The sequence below is a fragment of the Mirounga angustirostris genome, unplaced genomic scaffold (assembly GCF_029215605.1).
Source record: "Mirounga angustirostris isolate CCGP_5_RB_7025 unplaced genomic scaffold, mMirAng1.0.hap1 SCAF_1, whole genome shotgun sequence".
Taxonomy (NCBI): Eukaryota; Metazoa; Chordata; class Mammalia; order Carnivora; family Phocidae; genus Mirounga; species Mirounga angustirostris.
Genome location: NW_026991709.1, coordinates 119,033,881 through 119,049,586, shown reverse-complemented (window position 1 = coordinate 119,049,586; position 15,706 = coordinate 119,033,881). Strand labels below are relative to the sequence as shown.

The window sequence follows — 15,706 nt, the reverse complement described above, 5'->3', positions numbered from 1 at the left end:
CCATCGCTTGTTGAGTAGATAGCAAGTAGCACTCCAACCCAGGCGAAATGGAATATGACATGAAACACCCTATGAAACTTCCATCCAGGTTCCTACACAAGGCAAGACATTGTATGGACAGGCACAGTTGTGTGTCCTCTCTGTTCCAGACAGAAATGAATGGCATGCTGTTCTCTTAGGGGCCTTTTACACTGTTCCCTTGGAGGCCGGCCTTCAGTTTGGGGCCATTTCACTTGATGGCAAGGGTGGTTCTTCCTGGGACTCCATGTCTCATCCTCATCACCTTCCCAAGATGTCTTGGCTCCTAATAAGCCACCGTATGTCTGGCTGTCCTACTCCAAGCTGGTCTGCCTACATTTGCCAGGTGACTTCACTAACAGCTGACACCCTTTTGCATTCATGAGCAGATGTTAAGTTGAGAAGCCCTTGAATATAAAAATTTGAATTTGTGATGCAGGCAAGATGCTTCTGCCTTTTTACCTTCCCTGGCTGACAGTGGGGGTCTCCGTGCTGGCTGTCCTGCAGAAGGCTTGGTGGGTAGCGGGTATATCAAAGACTAGTTGCCAAAGCTCATGTCTCTGTTAGGTGATCCCAGTGTGGCTCTGCTGTGGCCTCAAAGTCTCGTTGACCAGAAAATTGTTCTTTTGATCTGGTAACTCATTTTGCATCTTTTCCCTTAATTCTTTCCTTGCTTCTGCAGCTATCCCTGCTCAGGGTTCAAGACTAGCACTTGGGTCTACACTCACTACATTTGGCCTGCAGAGGGAGTTTGTTTTCCGGTTCTGTTTTGTTTTTAAAAAGCCAGTGTAAATATTATTTCTGTGTTCGTGAAAAGCTGTGAGAGCTTTCGTGATTTTCTTTACATAATACAATAAACCTCTTCCTTCCCCTGTGGTCATTGCTGCCAAATGGACATTTTGAAATTCCTTTTTCATTTTGCCTGCTAAAATCTTCTACCCTGTCTGAGGCCTTGCTCTAATTAAGGCCCAACAGTCCTGCCCATCTTCCCCAGCGCTGAGCATGACGCGCGGAGTGCCTGCCCTGAGGGCCTTACAAGCCAGTGAGCCGAGAAAACAAAAGCCACCAGCTGAGAATGTGGTTAAATCCCAGGAGGGCAGTGCCCTTGTAATTCTCCCCCCTCCCTCGTTTCTTGAGCTGTGGAAGGGAAGAGGGGAACCTTTAGTAGGGAAAGAGAGGGGCTACATCACTGAAGGATTTTCTAGAAACTGCAGGCTATTGAGGAAATGATGTGGAAGAGAAGGGGGTGGTCATCTAGGAGGCGAAATGGGGAGACGGAGGTGACCACAGACTGAGAGGGCTGTGGAGGAGGGGGTGGGGGGGCTCAGAAAATAAGAGGAAACAAAGGGAGCAGTCAGGAGGCCACTGGTGAACAAAAGGAGATGCTGCTGTGCATACCCTGAAGGGAAGGGGGTGCAGGGTACAAGGGAGAAAGGGTGGGGAGGGGGTGCAACTAGGAAAAGAAGTCTTGGGAAAGCCCCTAGAATGCAGACCGCAGGCCTGCTGCATAGGGACTGGTGCCATGATGTTCTGTCTGGCTTCGGTGGTGATGTTGGTCTTGCTGCTTAATTATCCCATGTTGGCTGTTACAAAGAGCCTACAGACTGACATCTTTGAGGGTAATTTATCCCAGAATCTTATGAAGTCCCCATCCCAAGGCTCCTATTCTATATCTGAGGATGCCAGAGAGCCTCTCATCCCCCCACCCATCGCTCTGCTAGATCTGCATTAAACTTTCAATTAAATGAGCAGACTTTTTACATGTGCTGTGGTCTTCTACACAGCAAAGACTAGAAATAAGCCCCAAAATACCTGACTGAAGCTGCAGATTTAAGGAATTCTCTCCCAAAGTCATGTTGCCCACAGCAGGCATGCTGCTCTGCTTTTGGAGCTCCCGAGGCCTCTTCCTTGCTCTTCACCAGCCTATCCAGGCTCTGCTCAGAGTGCCAAAGGTTATTCTCCTTGAATTCCTTGATTGGGCACCTGGGGGACTCAGTTGGTTAAGCGTCTGCCTTCGACTCAGGTCATGATCCCAGGGTCCTGGGATCGAGTCCTGCATCGGGCTCCCTGCTCAGCGGGGAGCCTGCTTCTCCCTCTGCCTCTGCCTGCCGCTCCCCCGCTTGTGTTCTCTCTCTCTCACAAATAAATAAATAAATAAAATCTTTTAAAAAAAAAAGAATTCCTTGATCTTCAGGAGGACCACGCCAGCCCTTGGTGGTGTCATCACCCCTGTACTGCTTGTTGAGCTCTCGCAGAAATGTGAATCACAGACTTCATTTGCCATGTGGACCTTAGACACACTTTATTTTGTCATTAAGGGAACTGTGGCACAAAGAAGTTATGACTTCTCCAGGTCACTAGGAGCATTAAGAGGCCATCCTAGTCCAGTGTAGTTTCTACAATAAGCTGCTTTTAGGTCACAGGGGACGCCCGGTCCTCCACCAGGAGTTTGCATACTTTTTCTGTAAAGAGTCAGATAGTAAATATTTTAGGTTTTGTGGATTGAGGCACAATTGGGGATACTATATAGATATTTATATAATAACTGAGAAAACAAATTTCCGTAAGCTTTTTATTGACAAAATTTAAAATTTAATATGTAATATTCAATATAACAATAATAATGTATGCACTGCACTATCATAGATACAGAAATGAATGATGGTGGCTATGTCCTAATACAAACTTATTTGTGGACACTGAAAGTTGAGTTTCATGTAATTTTCACATCATGAAATATTACTCTCCTTTCAATTTTTTTTTTTTTTTCTGATCATTTAAAATTGTAAGAACCATTCTCAGCTTGCAGGCTATACAAAAATAGGTGGTGGGCCAAATTTGATCCATAGGCCATAGTCTGTGGACCCATTTTCTAAGCCAAAATCAGTAAACCGGGGCCCATTGGTCAGTCCAGACCATATATGTGTTTTATTTGTTAACGATAATTTTAATTGAATCTGTTACAATGTGTTTTTTTCTAATTTTCTAAGTGCTTCTAATTATTCTAATTCTTCTCATTATACTTATAACTAATTATAAAAGTAAGATATAGCTACTGTGAAATAATTTGGAATGTTACTATTTGGGCATGTATTCTTTCAATCTTTTATCTATCATGGTGATTTTTTAAATACTTGAGATAATGTATTTTTTTTAAAAGATTGTATTTATTTACTTGACAGAAAGAGAGAGAGAAAGAGTGAACACAAGCAGGGGGGAGGGGCAGAGAGAGAAGGAGAAGCAGGTTCCCCACTGAGCATGGAGCCCAATGTGGGGCTGGATCCCAGGACCCTGGGATCATGAGCTGAGCTGAGCTGAAGGCAGACGCTTAACGACTGAGCCACCCAGGCGCCCCTTGAGGTATTTTGTAGACAATTTTGTATCTTCCTCTTATTCACTTAATAGCATATCATTTTAAAGCCTTTCATTACATAATCTTTTAAAACTTTATTATGAAAATCTTGAACCTGTACAAAATATGGAAAGGCTAGTTTAATGAACCCCCATGTAGCCATCACCCAACTTCTCTAATTCTCAATGGCTGGCCAACCTTGTTTTATGTAAATCCTCTCCTGTATTATTTTGAAGTAAATCCCAGATATCATATCATTTTATCTCTAAGTATTTTAGTGTGATTCTCTAAAAGACAAGGATATGAAGAGAAAGCCCTTTTACTTAGCAAATAAATGCTGAAGTATTTAGGGGTAAAAGAGAATGATGTCTGCAACTTGCAAATAGTTCAGGAAAAAATAAGTAGGTAGGTAGGTAGATATGAGTAGAATATATGTAGGCGTTTTTTGGTACTATTCTTGAAATTCTTCTATAAGTTTGAAATATTTCTAAAGAAAACATTCTTAAAATGTGAGTTACTAAAAAAATACATTTAAAAAATGTGATTTTCGGGAACCTGGGTAGCTCAGTCGTTAAGCGTCTGCCTTCGGCTCAGGTCATGACCCCAGGGTCCTGGGATCGAGCCCCACATCGGGCTCTCTGCTCAGCGGGAAGCCTGCTTCTCCCTCTCCCGCTCCCCCTGCTTGTGTTTCCTCTCTCGCTGTATCTCTCTCTGTCAAATAAATAAATAAAATCTTTAAAAAATGTGATTTTCTAAGAAAAATAACCACAGTATCATTATCATTACCAACAAATAATAGTTCTTTAATAACATCAAATATCATAGTCAGCATTTCTCCTAATTTGGCCTAATCTGTCCAATTATGTCATTTAAATAAAAACCAATTTACTTGTTCAAAGCACGATTCCGAATAAGGTCCTTATAGTACAATTGATATTCCCTTAAATGTCATTTAATTTATTGGCTTCCTTCCCTCTTTCTTTCATCCTTGCTGTTACTATAAAAAATTTGTTGAAGAAACTGTTTGACCTGTAGAGTTTCCTACAATCTGAAGTCTGATTGATTATACTCCTTGGTGCTGTTTTACATGTTCTTCTGTCTCAGAAATTTCCTGTAAATCGGTAGTTACAGCTAGAGACTTGATCAGATTCAGATGCCTTTGTTTGTTTCGTTTGTGTAAGTAGTCAACATTTCATAGACTTTACATAAAAATGCCGATTTTGGCTTCATTTGAAAATTCTGTAGATCTGCCCCCACCCCCCCACCCCCCACCCTGACCCGGCAGGGGTTGCTCTGGGGCTGGGTAGTGACCACGCCTGTTCCTCACTTATGTGGGACACGAATTATCCTGCAGACCCCAGTTCACACTACTTCCTGCCTGGCTCCCAGGAGCCTTAGAGCCCCTGTTGGAAACACTGCCTCTTCAGGGGCTTTGGTAGACCTCTCAATGCACCGTCACAAGAGGACTTTTCAGGAATGTGGTGGAGAATAGAGACGACTACAGTTCAGACAGACTTTCTTAAATGCTAGAAGGGAAAGAGATAAGCAGCCACATAAAGGGAGGCCAAGGGATACAAATTTGGTGAGTCCCCAGGATAAGGGACAGAGAGAAGTAAAGCAACAAATTAACAAGAGTGCTGCAAACATGGGAGACGGAGCCAGTTCTGGACTCCTAACGCATGGTGGGAAACTAAGGAAGGAAATGGGTTTTAAAAAGAGACAGACTTTAGTCTTTTTATACATTATGATAATATTGAAACCTTAAAAAGGGGGGCTGACAGGAAATGTTACATTGACCAACAGCCCTAAATCAGAAAGTGCAAACATGTAGCTGTAGCCTAGCAGAAATCAAGTGGGGATTAAAGGAAATGAGGGTAGAAAACCTCCTGGGAAAGGCCACTAGGAAAGGACCAGGAGCCACACTGTGGAGATGTGGAAGAACTGGAAGATATTTCAGAAGAAAGGATCTCGAAAGTTGTAGCATTTTTTTTTTTTCCGATTTGCAAATGTATTGAACTGAAAGGTATAAAAATATAGAAAAACAATGTTTTGGAAAGAATAAATCTTTACATAAAAGCATAAAATTATGACACGTTGGGATGTTCCTGGAAATTTCCAGATAGTTTCCCGTACTCAGAAGCATGATTAAGAGAGAATCTGAGACTGGTTATGAGGAAGGGTGGAAAATTTTGAAGGACAGGCTGATTATGTAAGTTTTCGTCTGTGGTGTTTAAAACTGTTGCCATGATATTTCAGTTATTAATAACAATTTGGGGAAATCTACACGCTTCTGGAGAAACATTTGGCTCTAATGGGAAAGAAATGCCACTGTTTGTGAATTCCCAAGTGGATGTAAGGAACCATTCACTTGCTAAGCCTCTTAGGGAAGCCAGAGCCGATTTCACCCTTAACAAGCTGTTGACAGCGTCTGATCAAGGTACCACCTGGAACATGTTAGCAGCACAGAAAGTGGACTGTGGAGACAGACCTGTGTTTAAATCCCTTTATGTCACTCACCATGTGACCCTGGCAGCTTATGCATGGAAAATTTCTAGGGTATAAAGGTTGCTTTACGTTCATAGCTATGATTCTTACTGCTTGGATGGTAGGACCTTAGAGCTCTGAATAATTGCCTTCCACTAGCAGCCACAACAGTTTACACTTATAGAACGCTTACTATGGGCCAGGCACTTTTGTAGATACTTCGCATGTATTATCCCATTAAGTTATTAAGAAGCCCTACAAAGTAAGTGTAATATTAAAATAAGCCTCATTTTATGGATGAGGAAGCTGAGGCTCAGGGAGGTTAAGTAACTTGCCTAAAATTACACAGCGAGTGACTCTGTAAGTGACAAAGCTGGGCTTTAAACCCAGCCAGGCAGAATCCAAACGCCAAACTCCCTTGCTTGACCACTTCCCGCCTTCCAATCTTAGGGAAGCAGAGAGAGTCATGCCTCATACTGGCACTTTCCAACCCGTGGTTCCTAATTTGTGTACCTCAGTTTTCTTGGAGGTCTCCAAATGGTTTTCACAGTTTCCAAAAGCCTCAACGAAAACACATAAACTTGCAATCAGACCACAAGTTCCTTTAGGTTGGAATCTACGATTGACAATGAATTGGCTCAGGTTTTGTAGAAGCTCTGATTGGCGGTTATTTACACAAAAACATTGCAGGTTGTTTTTTAATTGGGAAGATGAATCATTAGTTAATAAACACAATTTAGTGGAATAGAGCTTTCTAAACATGTGGCCTACTGAGAAAGACTAGAGAGTGCTTGGCTTCGAGAAGGTTGGGACTGCTGGCGTACATGTGTGTGCATGCTGCCCAAACCGCCAGCCTTTAAAACCCTGCCTTTATTTTTAAATTACATAATTCTTTAATTTGACTTTAAGTCAATATATTTTTCCTTGATTATTTAAAATGTTTTGCTAGCTGTGTATTTAATATTGTAATCTACTTTAGTTTCAAGATGATAGGGTTCTTAAAATATGGTCGGGAATGGAGATGCAGAATTGGAAACATTGTATTCCAAACTAAAAGCAGGATAACAGGCTTTTTATCCTTTTAAGTTGTAATCTGGGAGTAAATCTTTGCTCAAGAAAATTTTACATCAGACTCATACTACCAAAATGCAGGGAATATGGGTGGTTTTGTTTAAAAACAAACAAACAAACAAAAAAACAACCTGCAAACAAACAAAACCTGCACGTTAGTGCAGGAGGCTGATAGCTCCACAAGGCAACCTTGTGGTGTAAGTAAATACTTTTTCAATGAGCAGTCCCTGAATCTTGGAAGAAAGATCCTAGCGGGCAGTCAGCGCCCTTTATTTGAGGAAGAGGACTGGGTCTTTTGCGTGAAATGTTTTTTTTATACCCGTTGGGAAAATCGATCTAGGCCTCCCCTGACAGCCATGGGAAAGCACAGGTGACACACTATTCCTGAGAATTTGATTACATTAAAACTGCACTTGACTTTCTCCGAATCCTGCCTCTCTGAAGTGTGCAGGGCTTGGATGCCCTCTTGAGATCGGGGTCTGGAACCCAGGGGCCCTTCTGCCGCCCCAGGCCTTGTTCTGATGGTGACAGTGGCCGCTGGCCCCCCAAACTGGGTTGTCCTTGGGCCAGGTTCCTAGCCGTGTTCTCGCTCGGGAACGAGGCGCAGGCCACTGCCCCCCTGGCGCAGTCTGGGGCCCCCGCGGGGCCGTCGGGGGTTCCTACCCCCACCCGCACCCGCCGTCGCACCAGGTTCGGCCTGGGCCTCGCGCGGCCGTCGTGCGTCCCCCGCCCCGGTCCCGCCGCCGCCCTCCCGAGGCCTCGTCCTCCGCGCGGCGGCTCCCCGGGCGCCGGGGCCCGCGGGCTGAGGGTCGGGCCGACCTCTTCCCAGACCCGCCGCGTCCTCTACCCGGCGCCGGGGGCGGGCCGGGCCGGCAGAGCCGAGCCGCCGGCGTCCATTTTCTGGGCGGTGCTGTGTGGCGCAGCGGCCGGACTCGCGGGTCCGGAAGAGACATGGAGCCCCGGGGGAACGCGCTGGCGCTGGAGCGGTCGAGCCCTGTAAGTGCCATTCGCGGGGTCTGTGTGCGGGGCTGGGTGGGCGAGGTGCGGCCTGCGGGCGCGGGGCCCCGGGCGCGACCAGCCTGACCCCCTCCTCTCCCCAGGAAGGAGCCCCGAAACCTGGCTGGCAAAGGCTGGCGCAGGGCTGTGAGCTCCGCGAGCGCTGGAAAGCCGAGCTGCTGCAGGGACCCAGCGGCCGCAGGTGCCAGGAGCCGGGGGCCTGCGCCTCAGGGGGAGAAGGGGGCCAACTGCTGACCCGGGCAGGTGGCGCCGCATCTCGTGGCCCAACCGCGCGACTGGGCGAGAGGGCGGGGGGCGGGGGGAGAAACGCGCACCCAAGGGCTGGGGACCTTAGGGCTCAGGTCCAGCAGGCTCAGGAACTGCGCTGACAGTCACAACTCCCCTGGCTCCGGCCTGCGACTGGGACCCCAGGCCCGACCCAGTGGGAACCTGATGATTTTCTTGGTTCAACACCAAGCCCCTGGAATTGAATGGGACGTGCAAAGGCAGGGCCCTGCCCCCAGGGGTTTGCAATCTCAGCCTCTTACTTCTGCAAGTAGTTAGGTCTGTTCTGTTGGTACAACACAACCGCCCGCTGTAAGCTGCTGCTTTGCAGGGTGTATAATAAATCACCCGAGATTTTAGTGTGTCCGCGATTCCACTTATTAAGTCCTGCTCTGCTGTAGGTAAGTGACTAATTCCATTCTGGACTGTGGCCCTAATTGAATATTCCTTTTAAGGATCCATTACAGATGATATATGTTATGGTGCCTTATACATATTTTAAAGGTTAAAAGACTTTTCTCCCAATTACGAAGCTCAGCTACTCCCGTTAGGTTCGCATGGCTAAAAAGCATAGGAGAATTTAGTCCGTGGTTTCAGAGAAACTTCTGGTGAGGTACCGTATGTAAGTATAGTGTTTTTCCAACAAGAGTAGGGACCCATTAGAAGATTGTGGAATCAGTTTAGTGGGTTACTACAGGAATTTTAAAAAAAGATATAAAATACGTAATCCAATATAGAAAAGAAGAGAATAGAAAATATCAGAGTGCATTGTTGTTGTTTTGAGACTTTGGGGTTTATATAATGTAATTTTTTTAAAACGGTAGGTCACTGCCACAAAGTTTTTAAAACACTTGTTTACAGGTTAATAACCCAAGCTTTGGAGTCAACTGAACCTGAGTTTAAGTCTCAGATCTTACATAAACTACCTGTGTGACCTTGAATAGATTCCGTGACCTTTCAGAGCCTCTTTTTCTGTAGCTCTAAAGTGGGGAATGTCTCCTACATCGGAGGGAGGGGTATTATGAAGACTATATGAGGTCACATATGTCAGTATTTTGCTCAGTGCTTGACTTAGAGTAGGTGTTCAAGACACATGGTAATTGTAATTACTGTTGTTGCTGAAACATCAAATCCTGGCAGCCAGTCATGGGACACTGTGCTATTTCTTCCCTTCTTTCTTTCTTTTTTAGGTCTTGATGTGGAGGAGATGGAGGACTCAGAACCAAGAATTTCCGAGTGATTCCTTCCAAAGCACAAGAAACTGTTAGTGCTGGTGTGTTCTAACTGAGGTAACTGAATTTGTGTTTCTCCTTAGTCTGTATGAAATAAAAAAGGGTTTTTCTGAGGGACTGAAGGACTCCCAAGGGTCATATGATTTGTGCCAGCGATCCACCAGATTGGGGGATTACAGAGTGACAATGACATTTAAGTGAACTGTTATTAAGGAGACAGGAGGCTCCTGTGATGAAGGGGGGACTAAGTGAAACAGGGCTTCAGGACAACTGGCCTCTCATTCCAGTTCTGCCAGTGACTGTCGTGGGACCTTCTTTAAATCTCTTCATAGATCTCTAGCTTGTCCAGACTGGAAGGGACCACAGACATCATTGAGGCCCAGAGAGTTTAAATGGCTCTACGGGGTAACCCAGTGGGCTGGGGCCAAGGCAGGATGACACTTGGATCTCCATTGCTCAGTCATGTAGCCAGCTCAGGGGCTGCCGGAGGGAGAGCACCATGCTAGGCCCTGAGAGTATACATGTGAAGAGCTCACCCCTAGGATGCTTGCAGTTTATGTAGACAAGAACTGACAGCCCAGCAAAATGCTGGGGGTTTTTTTGTTTTTGTTTTTTTTTAACTCCTCACAATACCCCTACAAGGTAAAGAAGAACAGATGTGAAGGAATAAAGTGTGAAAATGCAGGCCATGGAGGGCTTTATATCTCATACCATATGTGTGGTGCACATTCCGTATGCGAAGCACAATGCTAGGACCACAAAGTTCAAGGCAAAGTGCTGGCCCTTGAGGAGTCTGCAGCCTAAACTCCAAAGAGGCAGTCAGTTGGGCAGTGCCTGACGTTCACCCCTCCTTCACCTGCCTCTCCAGCAGTCAGCGTGGGATCTGTTAACAGGAAGAGACCTGAGTAGCTGACATTGTCACAGTTCTTGCCTTTTGATGCAGTTTTTTCAAATTTAACCTATACTTCCATCTGATTACTAAAACTGATACTTTCAACTTATAAACAATAGTAAGGTCTTCTCTGAATTAATTCATTGATTTGTTCACTCAACAAATGTATATTAAACTCCTACAAGGCACTTGGGTATTCAAGACCAAGCATACCGTATTTTTACAATCATGGTATTAATCATGTTCAATCTCTTAGCAAGGAATTATTTGTCCAACTGTTAGAGATTTGCTGTTGTTAACATACTAGAATGTCAGCTCCAAGGAAGTTCGAGATTGACCCATAAAGGATATATAGATCTTTAAAAATCTTGAAATCTTAAGAAAGGAATTTCTTCTCGGGGCGCCTGGGTGGCTCAGTCGGTTAAGCATCCAACTCTTAATTTTCACTTAGGTCCTGATCTCAGGGTTGTGAGATCAAGCCCCGCATTGGGCTCCATACTGGGTGTGGAGCCTGCTTGATTCTCTCTCTCCCTCGGCCCTCCTTCCCCCCAAAAAAGAAAGGAATTTCTTCTCTTTTAAATTTTGATTTTGCCATTACTGTCACCTGCTTATAGAGGTCTTTTGTTTGTACACTTAACCAATAGACACAGAGGAAAGCAGTTTGGCAAGGGGGCTTTCTTTAACTTGAAATGCTCTCCTCTTCTAGCTTCGTAGGCTACCCAGGACTAGAAGTGTTCAAAGGTAAAGCAATTTAAGAGATACTTTAATTTACAGAGTACAAAGTTAGAGAGCTCCAATAATTGCATTAAGCAACAAAATCAGTTTGTAAGTCTTGAATGCTGCTTGTAATAAACTTAACTCCAAATAGAACAAATGAGATGTTGAATGTGAATGTGCTTTGTAAACTTCTAGTTCTATAAATGTTATACAACAAATATTTATTGAGTGCCTACATGAGTACGTCACTGTGCTAGAGAAAACAGAGGATTCAGTAGCAAAAAGATCTGGGTCCTTCCCTCTCAGACCCTGTTATGTATAGATGAGGAAATAGCATATGCAGAACACCGTGTGGTAAATGCCTAAAAAGATAGTTTGGTAAATCAAAAAGGAAGAGGTCTCTTTTACCTCTAGGAGTCAAGGGACTCTTTCTTGAGAAAAGGCATTTAAGCAAGTCCTTGAAGGATGTAGAGTTTCCATAAAAGAGATGTGGAGAAGGGGCACTTGGCTCAATCAGTTAAGCATCCAACTCTTGATTTTGGCTCAGGTCATGATCTCAGGGTCATGAGATCAAGCCCCATATAGGGCTCTGTGCTCAGCAGGGAGTGTGCTTGAGATTCTCTCTCTCCCTCTCCCTCTGCCCCCTGCCTTTAAAGGAAATAAATAGGGGCTCCTGGGTGGCTCAGTTGATTAAGCATCTGCCTTCTGCTCAGGTCATGATCTCAGGGTCCTGGGATCGAGCCCTGCATTTGGCTCTCTGGTGAGCGGGGAGTCTGCTTCTCCCTCTTCCTCTGCCCCTCCTCTCCAACCCCCCATCCCTGCTCATGCACGCACTCGCGCTCTGTCTCAAATAAATAAAATATCTTTTAAAAAGATAAATCTTTTAAAAGAGAGAGATGAGGAGACTGCATTTGAGATAGGAAGAATAGCAGGAGAACAAGAGAGCATGGACCGTATTCAGGGAAAGGTAGTGAGTCCAGCTGAGTTAGAACTGGCCTATACAGGCATCAAGTGGGAAATAAAACTGAGAACGTTCAGTGGCAAACAATAATGGTCTTGTATGTCCAGCTGGGAAATATGAATGTATTAAACCAATAGGAGTCTATTGAGTATATTTGAACAGGGGAGTGTCACAGCTATGCATCAGGGGCAAGCTGTTGTGAGTAGCTCATGGGGAGAGCGATAGGGAGGAAAGGCAGGGCAGAAACCAGAGACAGGGAGACCAGTTAGAAGGCTCCCACAGTCCATCAGGGTAAGGGGGGAGTGTGGGAGGGGAAGACGTGAAATGGGAAAGGAACAGATGCAAAGGAAAGAACACCATCTGACATCTCAATGAAGAAGGAGTAACTAAAGCTGCCGCTGAGGTTTCGCCCAGAGTGCTGCCCGTGAGGGAAACTTCAAAGGTGGGTAAGGAGCTGCATTTGAGAGGTGCTGAGTTGGAGGTGGTGACAGCTCCCTGGGGGCTTTGTGCCACAGAGGAAAGCTAGAGCTAGCTTGGAAGTCGTTAGATATAAGAAAAAGTCAAGAGGTGGGAGAAAAGATTTTCTAGAGAGAGAATATAGGGAGGCAAAGGTTGAGGATGGAGCCTTATGAGAAAAGAAGGAAGGACCTAGGGAGGACCCAGAGAGAAGTCTGGCAAGGGAGAAAGGAAGAACTGCAAGAGAACAGGACTCCAGCAACCAGCCAGCAGAAGGGGTTTCCCAGTGGAGGGAGCCGGAAGTGCCAGACGATGGCAGGGGTGTGGGGGGGTGCTGAGCTCAGGATGCCATTGGATCAACAAGGGCTAGATCATGTTTGTTGGCACTTTTGTTTTTGAGGTAATATGACTTGAAGAATGAATATTAAATGGGTTCATTTCCAAGAATTTGTAGTTTGCACAAATCAAGAACCACTGTTAAATTTGATCCTAGCTAGCCCCCCAAAACACTTTTTTTTTTTAAGATTTTATTTATTTATTTGACAGCGAACACAAGCAGGGGGAGTGGGAGAGGGAGAAGCAGGCTCCCTGCAGAGCAGGAAACCCGATGCGGGGCTCGATCCCAGGACCCTGGGATCATGACCTGAGCCGAAGGCAGACACTTTAATGACTGAGCCACCCAGACACCCCCCCAAAACACTTCTGATTACTAAAAATACAGCTCTTAAATGTGGTTTCGATAGTAGTCATTTGTACACTTTATTCTGTTGTGAGCAGACAGACCAGAGAATATCTGTTGATAGGATAAGTTCTTTAAGAACTACATTTCTGTTGATGCAAGAGGTTTGCTAAAAGTAATTTAATTCCTTTGCCTTTTACTAAATGGCTAATGTATGATGTATGTATGTGTGAGAGAGAAAGAGAAAGAGTGTGTGTATATGTGTGTGTGTTTTCATGGGCATATGAGCTTAATACAATGGAATGAGAAGACTGGGGTCAGATAAATCTAGTTTCACAACCTCACCGGGCCATTTTCCAGGCTTGTGACTTCAGAAACGTTACTCTCTCTGTAAGTGTAACTTTTTCCATCTATAACTCAAATAAGATTATTTTGAAGATTGAGAAATGTGTAATTTGGTCAGGATCTGTACCACAGTAGGAAGTTAATAAATGTTGATTCCCTTCCCCTTACAACCTTGTATAGGTATGTAAATTTCTGTGTAATATGTCTCTATACACAAAGCCTTATCTTTATGACTTATTTTAATGTGTTGATTTTATCATGGAAAGAGCATTCCTCCTGCTGTAGCTAATCTATCCCGTGATAATTCAACTGATTGGCAACTAATACGGATAAGAATCCACCTGGGGAATATATTAAAACGTGGGTTCCCGGGCGCCTGGGTGGCTCAGATGGTTGAGCGTCTGCCTTTGGCTCAGGTCATGATCCCAGGGTCCTGGGATCGAGTCCCGCATCGGGCTCTCTGCTCCTTGGGAGCCTGCTTCTCCCTCTGCCTCTCTCTTTCTGTCTCTCATGAATAAATAAATAAAATCTTTAAAAAAAAAAAACAAAAAACGTGGGTTCCCAGGCCCACAATCCAGAGATTCTGAGGATGTGGATTTGGGGGAGGGCCTGGGAATCTTCATTTTAAACAGGCAGTGCAAGATGAGGATTAACAAGTACCAGTTTCTGGGAAGCAGACGATGGGGAAGACCTGAGCCTTGATATGCTGATTGCAAATCCAGTTTCTTTTTTTTTTTTTTTTTAAAGATTTTATTTACTTGTGAGAGAGCGAGCGAGAAAGCACACACAAGTGGGGGAGCTATAGGCAGAGGGAGAAGCAGGCTCCCCGCTGAGCAAGGAGCCGGATGCGGGACTCGATCTCAGAACCCTGGGATCATGACCTGAGCTGAAGGCAGACACTTAAGCGATTGAGCCACCCAGGTGTCCCTGCAAATCCAGTTTCTATCAGACATAGGTCTATGCCCCGGTGTTTTATATTTGTATCATTAACGTTTGTGGGTTATATCTGTAATAAGATAAAAACAGCCCAGCCCCAGATAGTCAAGGCATGCCAGGATTCTCACCCCTCACCGTCTCCGGCTGCAGCACATCCACAGCAGTACTGGGTGACGTGCAGCCCCCCAGATCAGCTTCTCTTCCTGTAGGATAAATGGTGACACCCTGTCCCTGTGCCCAGAGTTTGCAAAAGCGATGTAACTTTAATTGTTGTGACAAATAATATATTTAATGGCGGCAGCATTGCCCAGTGATGCCATTAAAGTATATTTTGACACATTTTTCTATATGACTCAGTGTCCTCTGGTTGGTAAACATCTCTGCTACGTGATTACATTTCTGTGCCTGTCTGCATCTTGGAGTCGTAGAATTTTTAGGCCAGTTCACATTGCTCATCTGTCCCAACCTCATTTTATAGATGAAAAAAAAATTGATCCTGTTTTTCCTCCTAGCGCTAGCTCTCTTCCTTGCTTATTCACAAGAAAGGATTGAGACATACGTATATTCTTGATATTTAAGCTATGTAAGGAAAATATAAAACATACTTGACTTGTTCTTATTGAATTGTGCTTTATACTCCCTGCACATAATTTAAAAATTAGATAACAGGAATAAATTTTTAAAAATTAGACCAAGTCCTTTTATAATGTTGTTGGCATTCTGTTGATGGTTTGCTTCTTTTGGAGGATGCCAGTAGCCTGGAGCCTTCCTAGAAATACGAATTTCTGTCTGTTCCCATAGAACCCAAGGGGAGAAGACGGAGCAATTTTCATGAAGTGAGTTCTATACCTTATGTGCATTATTTCAGCCATCTTATGAGAATGTCAGAATAACCTGGTGTGGTGGAAATTGAGGCGAAGAGGCTCAGTAATGCAGCTGATGAGATTTTCACACCCTGGGGTCTGACTCCAAAGTCCAGCCTCTTCTCTCCATACCCCATGTTGTTTGCCCAGCTACAGAGAGAGAATATGAAATAGATCACTGTTCCTGATTTTAGCTTAGAGACTCAGAGACCCTTGTCCCTGATATTACTGTAACCTCAGAATTCTTGACAAGAAGCAGGTGAAGCTAACTTGAAATTATTCAACAAATATTAGCTATGTGCCAGGTACCAGATCAGGACCCCCAACTTGTGGGGCCTCCTCATCTCCCCCAGCTGTCCTTATCTATTGTCCATGTGCTACTTCAGGCTTTCCTTTTAAAGTGAAGACACCAGTGGATT

General features: G+C 44.6%; 1 protein-coding gene across 5 annotated transcripts in view; it reads left to right on the top strand.

Annotated features, from left to right (window-relative positions):
* ZBTB38 (zinc finger and BTB domain containing 38) overlaps positions 1–15,706 on the top strand; it is an 80,358-nt gene that overhangs the window by 24,401 nt on the left and 40,251 nt on the right. For 4 of the 5 annotated variants that reach the window (XR_010410291.1, XM_045903656.3, XM_045903653.3 and 1 more), the window contains one exon: positions 9,397–9,495. The gene's annotated coding sequence lies outside the window, so the exon portion shown is untranslated. Of the gene's footprint in view, positions 1–7,155; positions 7,922–9,396; positions 9,496–15,706 lie in introns of those variants that run through there. The other variant, XM_045903657.3, reaches the window with a different exon arrangement.